Source organism: Manihot esculenta, unplaced genomic scaffold, assembly GCF_001659605.2.
Source record: "Manihot esculenta cultivar AM560-2 unplaced genomic scaffold, M.esculenta_v8 Scaffold66, whole genome shotgun sequence".
Classification (NCBI taxonomy): domain Eukaryota; kingdom Viridiplantae; phylum Streptophyta; class Magnoliopsida; order Malpighiales; family Euphorbiaceae; genus Manihot; species Manihot esculenta.
The window spans coordinates 527,154-540,204 of NW_025215483.1; positions in this window are offsets into that span (position 1 = coordinate 527,154).

Consider the following 13,051-nt stretch of genomic DNA (forward strand, 5'->3'; position numbering starts at 1 on the left):
GATGTAACATGGGTGATAGACTTTGCAGTTTTTGGGATGGAAGCTGTTAGTCCGAAATCGGGCACCGGATGTAACATGGGTGATAGACTTGGCAGTTTTTGGGATGGAAGGTGTTAGTCCCAAATCAGGCACCGAATGTAGCATGGGTGATAGACTTGGAAGCTTTTGGGATGGAAGCTGTCAGTCCGAAATCAGGCACCGAATGTAACATGGGTGATAGACTTGGCAGTTTTTGGGATGGAAGCTGTTAGTCCCAAATCGGGCACCGGATGTAACATGGGTGATAGACTTGGAAGCTTTTGGGATGGAATCTGTTACTCCGAAATCGGGCACCGGATGTAACATGGGTGATAGACTTTGCAGTTTTTGGGATGGAAGCTGTTAGTCCGAAATCGGGCACCGGATGTAACATGGGTGATAGACTTGGCAGTTTTTGGGATGGACGCTGTTAGTCCGAAATCGGGCACCGGATGTAACATGGGTGATAGACTTGGATGTTTTTGGGATGGATGCTGTTAGTCCGAAGTCGGGCACCGGATGTAACATGGGTGATAGACTTGGCAGTTTTTGGGATGGAAGGTGTTAGTCCCAAATCGGGCACCGAATGTAGCATGGGGGATAGACTTGGAAGCTTTTGGGATGGAAGCTGTCAGTCCGAAATCAGGCACCGAATGTAACATGGGTGATAGACTTGGTAGTTTTTGGGATGGAAGCTGTTAGTCCCAAATCGGGCACCGGATGTAACATGGGTGATAGACTTGGAAGCTTTTGGGATGGAATCTGTTACTCCGAAATCAGGCACCGAATGTAATATGGGTGATAGACTTGACAGTTTTGGGGATGGAAGCTGTTAGTCCGAAATCAGGCACCGGATGTAACATGGGTGATAGACTTGGCAGTTTTTGGGATGGAAGGTTTTAGTCCCAAATCAGGCACCGGATGTAACATGGGTGATAGACTTGGCAGTTTTAGGGATGGAAGCAATTATGCCGAAATCGCGCACCGGATGTAACATGGGTGATAGACTTGGAAGTTTTTGGAATGGATGGTATTAGTCCAATATTGGGCACCGGATGTAACATGTGTGATAGACTTGGCAGTTTTTGGGATGAAAGCTGTTAGTCCGAAATCGGGCACCGGATGTAACATGGGTGATAGACTTGGCAGTTTTTGGGATGGAAGATGTTAGTCCGAAATCGGGCACCAGATGTAACATGGGTGATAGACTTGGAATCTTTTGGGATGGAAGCTGTTACTACGAACTCAGGCACCAAATGTAACATGGGTGATAGACTTGGCAGTTTTTGGGATGGAAGCTGTTAGTCCGAAATCGGGCACCGGATGTAACAAGGGTGATAGACATGGCAGTTTTTGGGATGGAAGCTGTTAGTCTGAAATCGGGCATAGGATGTAACATGGGTGATAGACTTGGCAGTTTTCGGGATGGAAGCTATTATGCCGAAATGGGGCAACGGATGTAACATGGGTGATAGACTTGGCAGTTTTTGGGATGGAAGCTGTTAGTCTGAAATCGGGCACCGGATGTAACATGGGTGATAGACTTGGCAGTTTTTTGGATTGAAGCTGTTAGTCTGAAATCGGGCACCGGATGTAACATGGGTGATAGACTTTCCAGTTTTTGGGATGGAAGCTGTTAGTCCGAAATCGGGCACCGGATGTAACATGGGTGATAGACTTGGCAGTTTTTGGGATGGACGCTGTTAGTCCGAAATCGAGCACCGGATGTAACATGGGTGATAGACTTGGCAGTTTTTGGGATGGAAGCTGTTAGTCCGAAATCGGGCACCGGATGTAACATTGGTGATAGACTTGGCAGTTTTTGGGATGGACGCTGTTAGTCCGAAATCGGGCACCGGATGTAACATGGGTGATAGACTTGGCAGTTTTTGGGATGGAAGCTGTTAGTCCGAAATCGGGCACCGGATGTAACATGGGTGATAGACTTGGCAGTTTTTGGGATGGATGCTGTTAGTCCGAAGTCGGGCACCGGATGTAACATGGGTGATAGACTTGGCAGTTTTTGGGATGGACGCTGTTAGTCCGAAGTCGGGCACCGGATGTAACATGGGTGATAGACTTGGCAGTTTTTGGGATGGAAGCTGTTAGTCCGATATCGGGCACCGGATGTAACATTGGTGATAGACTTGGCAGTTTTTGGGATGGACGCTGTTATTCCGAAATCGGGCACCGGATGTAACATGGGTGATAGACTTGGCAGTTTTTGGGATGGAAGCTGTTAGTCCGAAATCGGGCACCGGATGTAACATGGGTGATAGACTTGGCAGTTTTTGGGATGGATGCTGTTAGTCCGAAGTCGGGCACCGGATGTAACATGGGTGATAGACTTGGCAGTTTTTGGGATGGAAGGTGTTAGTCCCAAATCGGGCACCGAATGTAGCATGGGTGATAGACTTGGAAGCTTTTGGGATGGAAGCTGTCAGTCCGAAATCAGGCACCGAATGTAACATGGGTGATAGACTTGGCAGTTTTTGGGATGGAAGCTGTTAGTCCCAAATCGGGCACCGGATGTAACATGGGTGATAGACTTGGAAGCTTTTGGGATGGAATCTGTAATACCCGGCTAGACTCCGGTATCGGAATTCCTACCGTCCGGTGGAATTTGGGTGTCGGAAACCTCTAGAAGGGTAAAAGCATGTTTTTATAAAATGTTTTCATGTATTTTAATGTTTTAAGTATGATTTTAAATAAGTTTTTGCATGAAAATTCTTTAAGGAAAAACTCAGGTTCGGCCGCCGAAACTCACTTTCGGCCGTTGAACATGCATGGACTTTGGGAGGCACGTTAGGCCCCCGAAAGTCTAAGTGAGGGAAGTGCAGGTTCGGCCGCCGAATCTCATGTTCGGCCGCCGAACATTGCATGGATGCGGAGGCACATTCGGCCCCCGAACGTGGCCTGGCCAGCCACTATAAAAGGGTCCCCTTGGTCCGCACGGGCGAGCTTTTTCTCTCCCATTGTCGGCCAAGGTGAGTCTCCACCGTTCCTCCCTCGATCTTGAGTGTTTCCTCTAGATCTTTCATGGTTTTAACAAAGTTTATAACTTTGTTTTGAAGATTTGTGAGCTTTGAGCAAGTTTTGAGTGCTTGGAGGTTCAAAGAGCTTAATCTCTCCATCTCCAAGCTAGGATCGCTTTCCTCTCGTTTCTTCAAGAGGTAAGGGTCGATCTTGAACCCTTTTTATGTTTTAAACAAGTTTTAAGTAAGATCTATGGGTAGGAATGCATGTTAGGACATAGGTTGAGTTTATGGGTTTTGATGATGTTTGAGCAATGTAGCTTGATTGTGTGTGAATGAAGTGTTGTAGATGGGGTATATGCATGTTTGAGACCCCTAGGAACTTGTATGTGTGTTTTGGTTGAGAAATATGCATGATCTATGGTTTTGGGAGGCAGGAGGTTCATTTGAACCAAGTTTCTGCCGTTTGGCAGAAACCAGGTTCGGCAGCCGAAGGGAGTTTCGGCCGCCGAACCCCTCTTGTGAAGGCAGCTTTCGGCTGCCGAAGGTGCCCCCGAAAAGAGACTTTCGTCTCTGTCTGGCACTTTCGGCCGCCGAAGGTGCCGCCGAACCTAGCTGAGTTTCGTCTCTGTCCAGGACTTTCGGCCGCCGAAGGTGCCGCCGAAGGTGCCCTGTTAAGCCATTTCATGCATATTTTCTATGATGTTTTCATGATGTTTTAGGGGGTTTTTGGGGGATATTTTAGAGTTATGTTTATATATGTTTGGTCCCTCATTGGAGTCCACCTGTGTAGGTTCGGACCCGAGGAACCGAGGACCCCAGCAGTGAGTGAGCTGCTTCAGTGTCTGGTCAGAGCTAACCAGAGGTGAGTGGAAACAAGCTTAATGTTTTAAATCAAGCAATTAAATGTTTTGAGCATGTTTCATGCATCATGATGACATGTAATAGGCTGATTGCATTAGTACACGAATATGTCGCATTGCATTTTATTTTGTGGTTGTGGGTGAATGCTATATGATCCAATTAGTCCACGAGACTTAATATATGATATAACAGGAAGACCAGGACCCCATGCTACGGCCTGGCACGAGACTTTATGTATGTTATGACAGGAAGACCAGGACCCCATGCTACGGCCTGGCACGAGACTATGTTGGGACTAATTGGTGACAGGTTCACCCTTGATGTGAATTGTCTGTGATATGATGCATTTCATGAAAGCATGAATTTTAATATAATGTTTTTAGTTTCTGCTCACTGGGCTTTTAGCTCACCCCTCTCCCCTAACCCCCAGGTTTGCAGGTACGGGAGTGATAGAGAAGAAAAGAAGAGAAAAGTCATATGTATGTAATAGCTAGAGTATGTGGACATGACAAATGATAAGAATGTAATGTAATTATGTTATTGAGGATAGAGTTGTGCTTGACCATAGTATATGTTAATCCCTTGGTATGTACATGATCTTATTTTATGATGTTGATGTAAACCAACTCACCATATGATGTATAGCCCTTGAGGCTTTGATGAAATCCCACAGAGGGATTAATGTTTATGTATATGATGATTATAGTGCATGCACAGGTTGAGTTTGGTGAATGAAGAAAAAGAAAAGTTTTTAATTCTTGTGTATGTTTGTTGATCATGTATGGGATTAAACAGGTGAACAGGATGTATGTAGGCTTGCTACGGGTTCCGGCGGCCTTAAGCCGACCTGAATCCTAGCGCCGGTAGCGGTCCGGATTTTCGGGGCGTTACAGAATCTGTTACTCCGAAATCAGGCACCGAATGTAATATGGGTGATAGACTTGACAGTTTTGGGGATGGAAGCTGTTAGTCCGAAATCAGGCACCGGATGTAACATGGGTGATAGACTTGGCAGTTTTTGGGATGGAAGGTGTTAGTCCCAAATCAGGCACCGGATGTAACATGGGTGATAGACTTGGCAGTTTTAGGGATGGAAGCAATTATGCCGAAATCGCGCACCGGATGTAACATGGGTGATAGACTTGGAAGTTTTTGGAATGGATGGTATTAGTCCAATATTGGGCACCGGATGTAACATGGGTGATAGACTTGGCAGTTTTTGGGATGAAAGCTGTTAGTCCGAAATCGGGCACCGGATGTAACATGGGTGATAGACTTGGCAGTTTTTGGGATGGAAGATGTTAGTCCGAAATCGGGCACCAGATGTAACATGGGTGATAGACTTTGCAGTTTTTGGGATGGAAGCTGTTAGTCCGAAATCGGGCACCGGATGTAACATGGGTGATAGACTTGGCAGTTTTTGGGATGGACGCTGTTAGTCCGAAATCGGGCACCGGATGTAACATGGGTGATAGACTTGGATGTTTTTGGGATGGATGCTGTTAGTCCGAAGTCGGGCACCGGATGTAACATGGGTGATAGACTTGGCAGTTTTTGGGATGGAAGGTGTTAGTCCCAAATCGGGCACCGAATGTAGCATGGGGGATAGACTTGGAAGCTTTTGGGATGGAAGCTGTCAGTCCGAAATCAGGCACCGAATGTAACATGGGTGATAGACTTGGTAGTTTTTGGGATGGAAGCTGTTAGTCCCAAATCGGGCACCGGATGTAACATGGGTGATAGACTTGGAAGCTTTTGGGATGGAATCTGTTACTCCGAAATCAGGCACCGAATGTAATATGGGTGATAGACTTGACAGTTTTGGGGATGGAAGCTGTTAGTCCGAAATCAGGCACCGGATGTAACATGGGTGATAGACTTGGCAGTTTTTGGGATGGAAGGTTTTAGTCCCAAATCAGGCACCGGATGTAACATGGGTGATAGACTTGGCAGTTTTAGGGATGGAAGCAATTATGCCGAAATCGCGCACCGGATGTAACATGGGTGATAGACTTGGAAGTTTTTGGAATGGATGGTATTAGTCCAATATTGGGCACCGGATGTAACATGTGTGATAGACTTGGCAGTTTTTGGGATGAAAGCTGTTAGTCCGAAATCGGGCACCGGATGTAACATGGGTGATAGACTTGGCAGTTTTTGGGATGGAAGATGTTAGTCCGAAATCGGGCACCAGATGTAACATGGGTGATAGACTTGGAATCTTTTGGGATGGAAGCTGTTACTACGAACTCAGGCACCAAATGTAACATGGGTGATAGACTTGGCAGTTTTTGGGATGGAAGCTGTTAGTCCGAAATCGGGCACCGGATGTAACAAGGGTGATAGACATGGCAGTTTTTGGGATGGAAGCTGTTAGTCTGAAATCGGGCATAGGATGTAACATGGGTGATAGACTTGGCAGTTTTCGGGATGGAAGCTATTATGCCGAAATGGGGCAACGGATGTAACATGGGTGATAGACTTGGCAGTTTTTGGGATGGAAGCTGTTAGTCTGAAATCGGGCACCGGATGTAACATGGGTGATAGACTTGGCAGTTTTTTGGATTGAAGCTGTTAGTCTGAAATCGGGCACCGGATGTAACATGGGTGATAGACTTTCCAGTTTTTGGGATGGAAGCTGTTAGTCCGAAATCGGGCACCGGATGTAACATGGGTGATAGACTTGGCAGTTTTTGGGATGGACGCTGTTAGTCCGAAATCGAGCACCGGATGTAACATGGGTGATAGACTTGGCAGTTTTTGGGATGGAAGCTGTTAGTCCGAAATCGGGCACCGGATGTAACATTGGTGATAGACTTGGCAGTTTTTGGGATGGACGCTGTTAGTCCGAAATCGGGCACCGGATGTAACATGGGTGATAGACTTGGCAGTTTTTGGGATGGAAGCTGTTAGTCCGAAATCGGGCACCGGATGTAACATGGGTGATAGACTTGGCAGTTTTTGGGATGGATGCTGTTAGTCCGAAGTCGGGCACCGGATGTAACATGGGTGATAGACTTGGCAGTTTTTGGGATGGACGCTGTTAGTCCGAAGTCGGGCACCGGATGTAACATGGGTGATAGACTTGGCAGTTTTTGGGATGGAAGCTGTTAGTCCGATATCGGGCACCGGATGTAACATTGGTGATAGACTTGGCAGTTTTTGGGATGGACGCTGTTATTCCGAAATCGGGCACCGGATGTAACATGGGTGATAGACTTGGCAGTTTTTGGGATGGAAGCTGTTAGTCCGAAATCGGGCACCGGATGTAACATGGGTGATAGACTTGGCAGTTTTTGGGATGGATGCTGTTAGTCCGAAGTCGGGCACCGGATGTAACATGGGTGATAGACTTGGCAGTTTTTGGGATGGAAGGTGTTAGTCCCAAATCGGGCACCGAATGTAGCATGGGTGATAGACTTGGAAGCTTTTGGGATGGAAGCTGTCAGTCCGAAATCAGGCACCGAATGTAACATGGGTGATAGACTTGGCAGTTTTTGGGATGGAAGCTGTTAGTCCCAAATCGGGCACCGGATGTAACATGGGTGATAGACTTGGAAGCTTTTGGGATGGAATCTGTAATACCCGGCTAGACTCCGGTATCGGAATTCCTACCGTCCGGTGGAATTTGGGTGTCGGAAACCTCTAGAAGGGTAAAAGCATGTTTTTATAAAATGTTTTCATGTATTTTAATGTTTTAAGTATGATTTTAAATAAGTTTTTGCATGAAAATTCTTTAAGGAAAAACTCAGGTTCGGCCGCCGAAACTCACTTTCGGCCGCCGAACATGCATGGACTTTGGGAGGCACGTTAGGCCCCCGAAAGTCTAAGTGAGGGAAGTGCAGGTTCGGCCGCCGAATCTCATGTTCGGCCGCCGAACATTGCATGGATGCGGAGGCACATTCGGCCCCCGAACGTGGCCTGGCCAGCCACTATAAAAGGGTCCCCTTGGTCCGCACGGGCGAGCTTTTTCTCTCCCATTGTCGGCCAAGGTGAGTCTCCACCGTTCCTCCCTCGATCTTGAGTGTTTCCTCTAGATCTTTCATGGTTTTAACAAAGTTTATAACTTTGTTTTGAAGATTTGTGAGCTTTGAGCAAGTTTTGAGTGCTTGGAGGTTCAAAGAGCTTAATCTCTCCATCTCCAAGCTAGGATCGCTTTCCTCTCGTTTCTTCAAGAGGTAAGGGTCGATCTTGAACCCTTTTTATGTTTTAAACAAGTTTTAAGTAAGATCTATGGGTAGGAATGCATGTTAGGACATAGGTTGAGTTTATGGGTTTTGATGATGTTTGAGCAATGTAGCTTGATTGTGTGTGAATGAAGTGTTGTAGATGGGGTATATGCATGTTTGAGACCCCTAGGAACTTGTATGTGTGTTTTGGTTGAGAAATATGCATGATCTATGGTTTTGGGAGGCAGGAGGTTCATTTGAACCAAGTTTCTGCCGTTTGGCAGAAACCAGGTTCGGCAGCCGAAGGGAGTTTCGGCCGCCGAACCCCTCTTGTGAAGGCAGCTTTCGGCTGCCGAAGGTGCCCCCGAAAAGAGACTTTCGTCTCTGTCTGGCACTTTCGGCCGCCGAAGGTGCCGCCGAACCTAGCTGAGTTTCGTCTCTGTCCAGGACTTTCGGCCGCCGAAGGTGCCGCCGAAGGTGCCCTGTTAAGCCATTTCATGCATATTTTCTATGATGTTTTCATGATGTTTTAGGGGGTTTTTGGGGGATATTTTAGAGTTATGTTTATATATGTTTGGTCCCTCATTGGAGTCCACCTGTGTAGGTTCGGACCCGAGGAACCGAGGACCCCAGCAGTGAGTGAGCTGCTTCAGTGTCTGGTCAGAGCTAACCAGAGGTGAGTGGAAACAAGCTTAATGTTTTAAATCAAGCAATTAAATGTTTGAGCATGTTTCATGCATCATGATGACATGTAATAGGCTGATTGCATTAGTACACGAATATGTCGCATTGCATTTTATTTTGTGGTTGTGGGTGAATGCTGTATGATCCAATTAGTCCACGAGACTTAATATATGATATAACAGGAAGACCAGGACCCCATGCTACGGCCTGGCACGAGACTTTATGTATGTTATGACAGGAAGACCAGGACCCCATGCTACGGCCTGGCACGAGACTATGTTGGGACTAATTGGTGACAGGTTCACCCTTGATGTGAATTGTCTGTGATATGATGCATTTCATGAAAGCATGAATTTTAATATAATGTTTTTAGTTTCTGCTCACTGGGCTTTTAGCTCACCCCTCTCCCCTAACCCCCAGGTTTGCAGGTACGGGAGTGATAGAGAAGAAAAGAAGAGAAAAGTCATATGTATGTAATAGCTAGAGTATGTGGACATGACAAATGATAAGAATGTAATGTAATTATGTTATTGAGGATAGAGTTGTGCTTGACCATAGTATATGTTAATCCCTTGGTATGTACATGATCTTATTTTATGATGTTGATGTAAACCAACTCACCATATGATGTATAGCCCTTGAGGCTTTGATGAAATCCCACAGAGGGATTAATGTTTATGTATATGATGATTATAGTGCATGCACAGGTTGAGTTTGGTGAATGAAGAAAAAGAAAAGTTTTTAATTCTTGTGTATGTTTGTTGATCATGTATGGGATTAAACAGGTGAACAGGATGTATGTAGGCTTGCTACGGGTTCCGGCGGCCTTAAGCCGACCTGAATCCTAGCGCCGGTAGCGGTCCGGATTTTCGGGGCGTTACAGAGTGGTATCAGAGCCCTAGGTTCATATGGTCGGACCTAGAGTGTCGGGCTCATAGATGTTATAGAAGGTCAAGCACAATAGGAAAAGTCATGTCCACTAGGATAGGATGAGGAGTCCTGTCTTGTATGATTGTATGATATACCATGATGATATGCTATGAGTGTAATGTAGCTGTGAGGTTCATGTTTGCCGACATGAACCATTTAATGCTAATGTTTATGTGATGTTTACTGTTTCTCAGAAAACAGGATGAGGGGAACCCGTCGATCTGCACGATTGACTGGAATACCACCTCAGGACGAGGGCATTGATGCCCGTCCTTCAACATTGCCTAGGGCAATGTCAAGTAGGTCCAACAGGACCGAGCAGTGAGAGACCCAAGAAGGTCTTTAGATCTGGGAAGAAGCAGATCAGTCAGAGGAACAGTGCAGGGAGTATGTCAGAGGATATGGGGGATCAGATGGATGTTGATCAAAGGAGGGATGGCAGTTTGGGCGTCAGTATGTCAGAAGAGGGTATGGGAGAATCCCAAGGAGGCACTCAGGCCTCGGGATTTGTTCAGCCACCTCACTACCCGCCTTACACCCAAAATCCCGGGTATTCGATGGGAGGTACATCGGATTACCCTAGTTTTAACCCTTACTCCACACAGATGCCATACCCACCATACTACCCTCCATATCCACAGTACCCAATGTACCCACCTCCACCATACTATCCAAATCCAGCAAACCCTACCTCAGGGGATGCTGTACCTCCTCCACCACCAGCACCTACCGTCCCAGATACCCAGATACCCCAACCTAGCTCATCTGGGGGAAGTAAGGCTAAAATGACAGATTACATGAAGTTGGGTGCTCCCCAGTTTGAGTCAGGTGATGACCCGTTTGTGTACTTGGAGAAGGTCAAGATGATCACAGAGGAGATCGGAGCTGATGATAGTAGAGCCATTCAGATGGCTGGTTTCACCTTGAAATGCAAAAAGGCCCGTGAGTGGTTCAAAAAACTATGTGAAGCCGAGGGTGGATAACCTATCGTGGGAGGATTCGCTAATGAATTTGCAGGATGGGCTTTCCCTGATAGTTCAAGGGAATTGAAGATGATAGAATTCGAGCAGTTGAGGCAAACCGATGAACATGAGTGTAGATGAGTATACTGACAGGTTTATGGAGTTGCTGCCTTTTGCTGGGCAAGACCTTAGCACAGACCAGAAGAAGTCGAGGAGGTATATCATGAAGCTCCATCCCAGGTATTCCTCCTTGGTACAGTCAGCAGATAGAGAGAGTTTTCACGCCATAGTGGATATGGCTAGGAGAATGGAGGCTAGTGCCATCGTTCAGGGGACAGTCAAACAGACAGTGGTACAAGCTTCTGGTTCTAAACTCCGGGTGGGGGAAAGTTAGATCCCTCTACCCTTAGTGCAGCAGCTTCAGGCAGTAAGAGATGGGGTAAACCTAAGGGTAAGAAGAATAAGTTCTGGAACAAGGTCAAGTCTAGTCTGGGATTGGCAGTGGTTCTAGTTCTGGGCAGATAATGCAGCTTGTGCGAAGTGTGGTAGGCCACACAGGGGTTTATGCCGGTATGGGACGACGACCTGCTACAGATGTGGGCAAGAGGGACATATGTCATGGCAATTCCTAAAGCAGTTCCTATGCACAGCAGACAGCTTCAGGAAGTGTGGCACAGCCAGTAGCTCCAGCTGCTACACAGGCCAGTGGCAGAGGCAGAGGGAGAGGGTCAGCCTCTTCTTCAGCAGGTTCAGAGGTGGAGGGTCCATCAGCTCCAGCCAGATCTTCACCATGACGCAGCAGGAGGCTAACACATCCAACACCGTGGTGTCAGGTAATCTCATCATTGGGTGTTCTGATGTGTATGCATTAATGGACCCGGGGTGCATCTCACTCTTTTATTGCACCGAGAGCCGTTCAGAGGTTAGGATTTGATGGTCTCTGGGTTAGAGTGTCCCCTATGGGTCAGTGGACCCAAGTGTGACCCGTCAGTGGCAGAGGCAGTCTGCCAATGTAGTCCAGTTTTTCATAGAGGGAAGATGGCCTTTCCGCCGACCTTGTGGGTTCTAGATTTGACAGATTTTGACGTCATTCTAGGGATGGATTGGTTATCTACCCATGGTGCTACCTTGGACTGTAGAGAACAAGGTAGTCAGATTCAGATGATCAGGATGGGTCAGAGGTCGTCTTCAGAGGAGACAAGAGGGGTACACTAGAGGTCTAATTTCAGCTCTTCAGGCTCGTAGGTTGCTTAGGAGGGGATGTCAGGGGTTTCTAGCTCATGTGAGGGAGTTGGATAGTCTTGTTAGAGAGCCCGCCTCAGTGCCTGTGGTGAGTGAGTTCTTAGATTGTTTCCCAGACGAGCTTGCCAGGGTTACACCTGCTAGGGAGATAGAGTTCGAAATGAGTTAATGCCTAGTACCAGACGATCTCTATCCCTTCCCTACAGGATGCACCAGCTGAGATGAAAGAGTTGAAGGAACAGTTGCAAGAACTGGTGGGACAAGGGTTTCATCCGACCGAGTACCTCACCTTGGGGTGCTCCAGTACTCTTTGTGAGAAAAAAGGATGGATCCCTCAGGCTTTGTATCGACTTACAGGCAGTTGAACAAAGTCACCATCAAGAATAAGTACCCATTGCCAAGGATCGACGATCTATTCGACCAGCTAGCAGGAGCGGGTTGTTTCTCCAAAATGATTCTTGAGATCCGGGTACCATCAGTTGAGAATCAGAGAGGAGGACGTGCCAAAGACGGCCTTCAGGACCAGATATGGGCACTATGAGTTCCTTGTAATGCCGTTTGGGTTAACCAACGCCCCTGCAGCATTCATGGACCTCATGAACAGAATATTCAGACCATACCTGGATCACTTCGTTATTGTCTTCATAGATGATATCCTAGTGTATTCCAGGAATGCAGAGGAGCATGCCCATCATCTGAGGATAGTTTTGCAGACCTTGAGGGAACATGGCTTGTATGCCAAGTTCTCCAAGTGTGAGTTCTGGTTAAGGAGCATATCATTCTGGGGCATATAGTGTCAGAGAATGGAATAGAGGTAGACCCAAGAAAGTAGAGGCTGTGACTAACTGGCCCAGACCCACCTCAGTGACAGAGATCAGAAGTTTCTTGTTTGGCTGGTTATTTACAGGAGGTTCGTACAGGACTTCTCCAAAATTGCAGCTCCTTTAACCAGATTGACCAGAAAGAATCAGAGGTTCGAGTGGACCGATCGATGGAAGAAAAGCTTTGAGGACTCAAGAAGAGGTTGACTTCAGCACCAGTTTAGCTCTGCCAACCAGCAATGAGGACTTCACAGTATTCTGTGATGCATCCAGAGTAGGCTTGGGTTGTGTGTTGATGCAGAATGGAGGGTGATCGCTTATGCTTCTAGGACAGCTAAAGAGGCATGAGATGAATTACCCACACACGATCTGGAGATGGCAGGCAG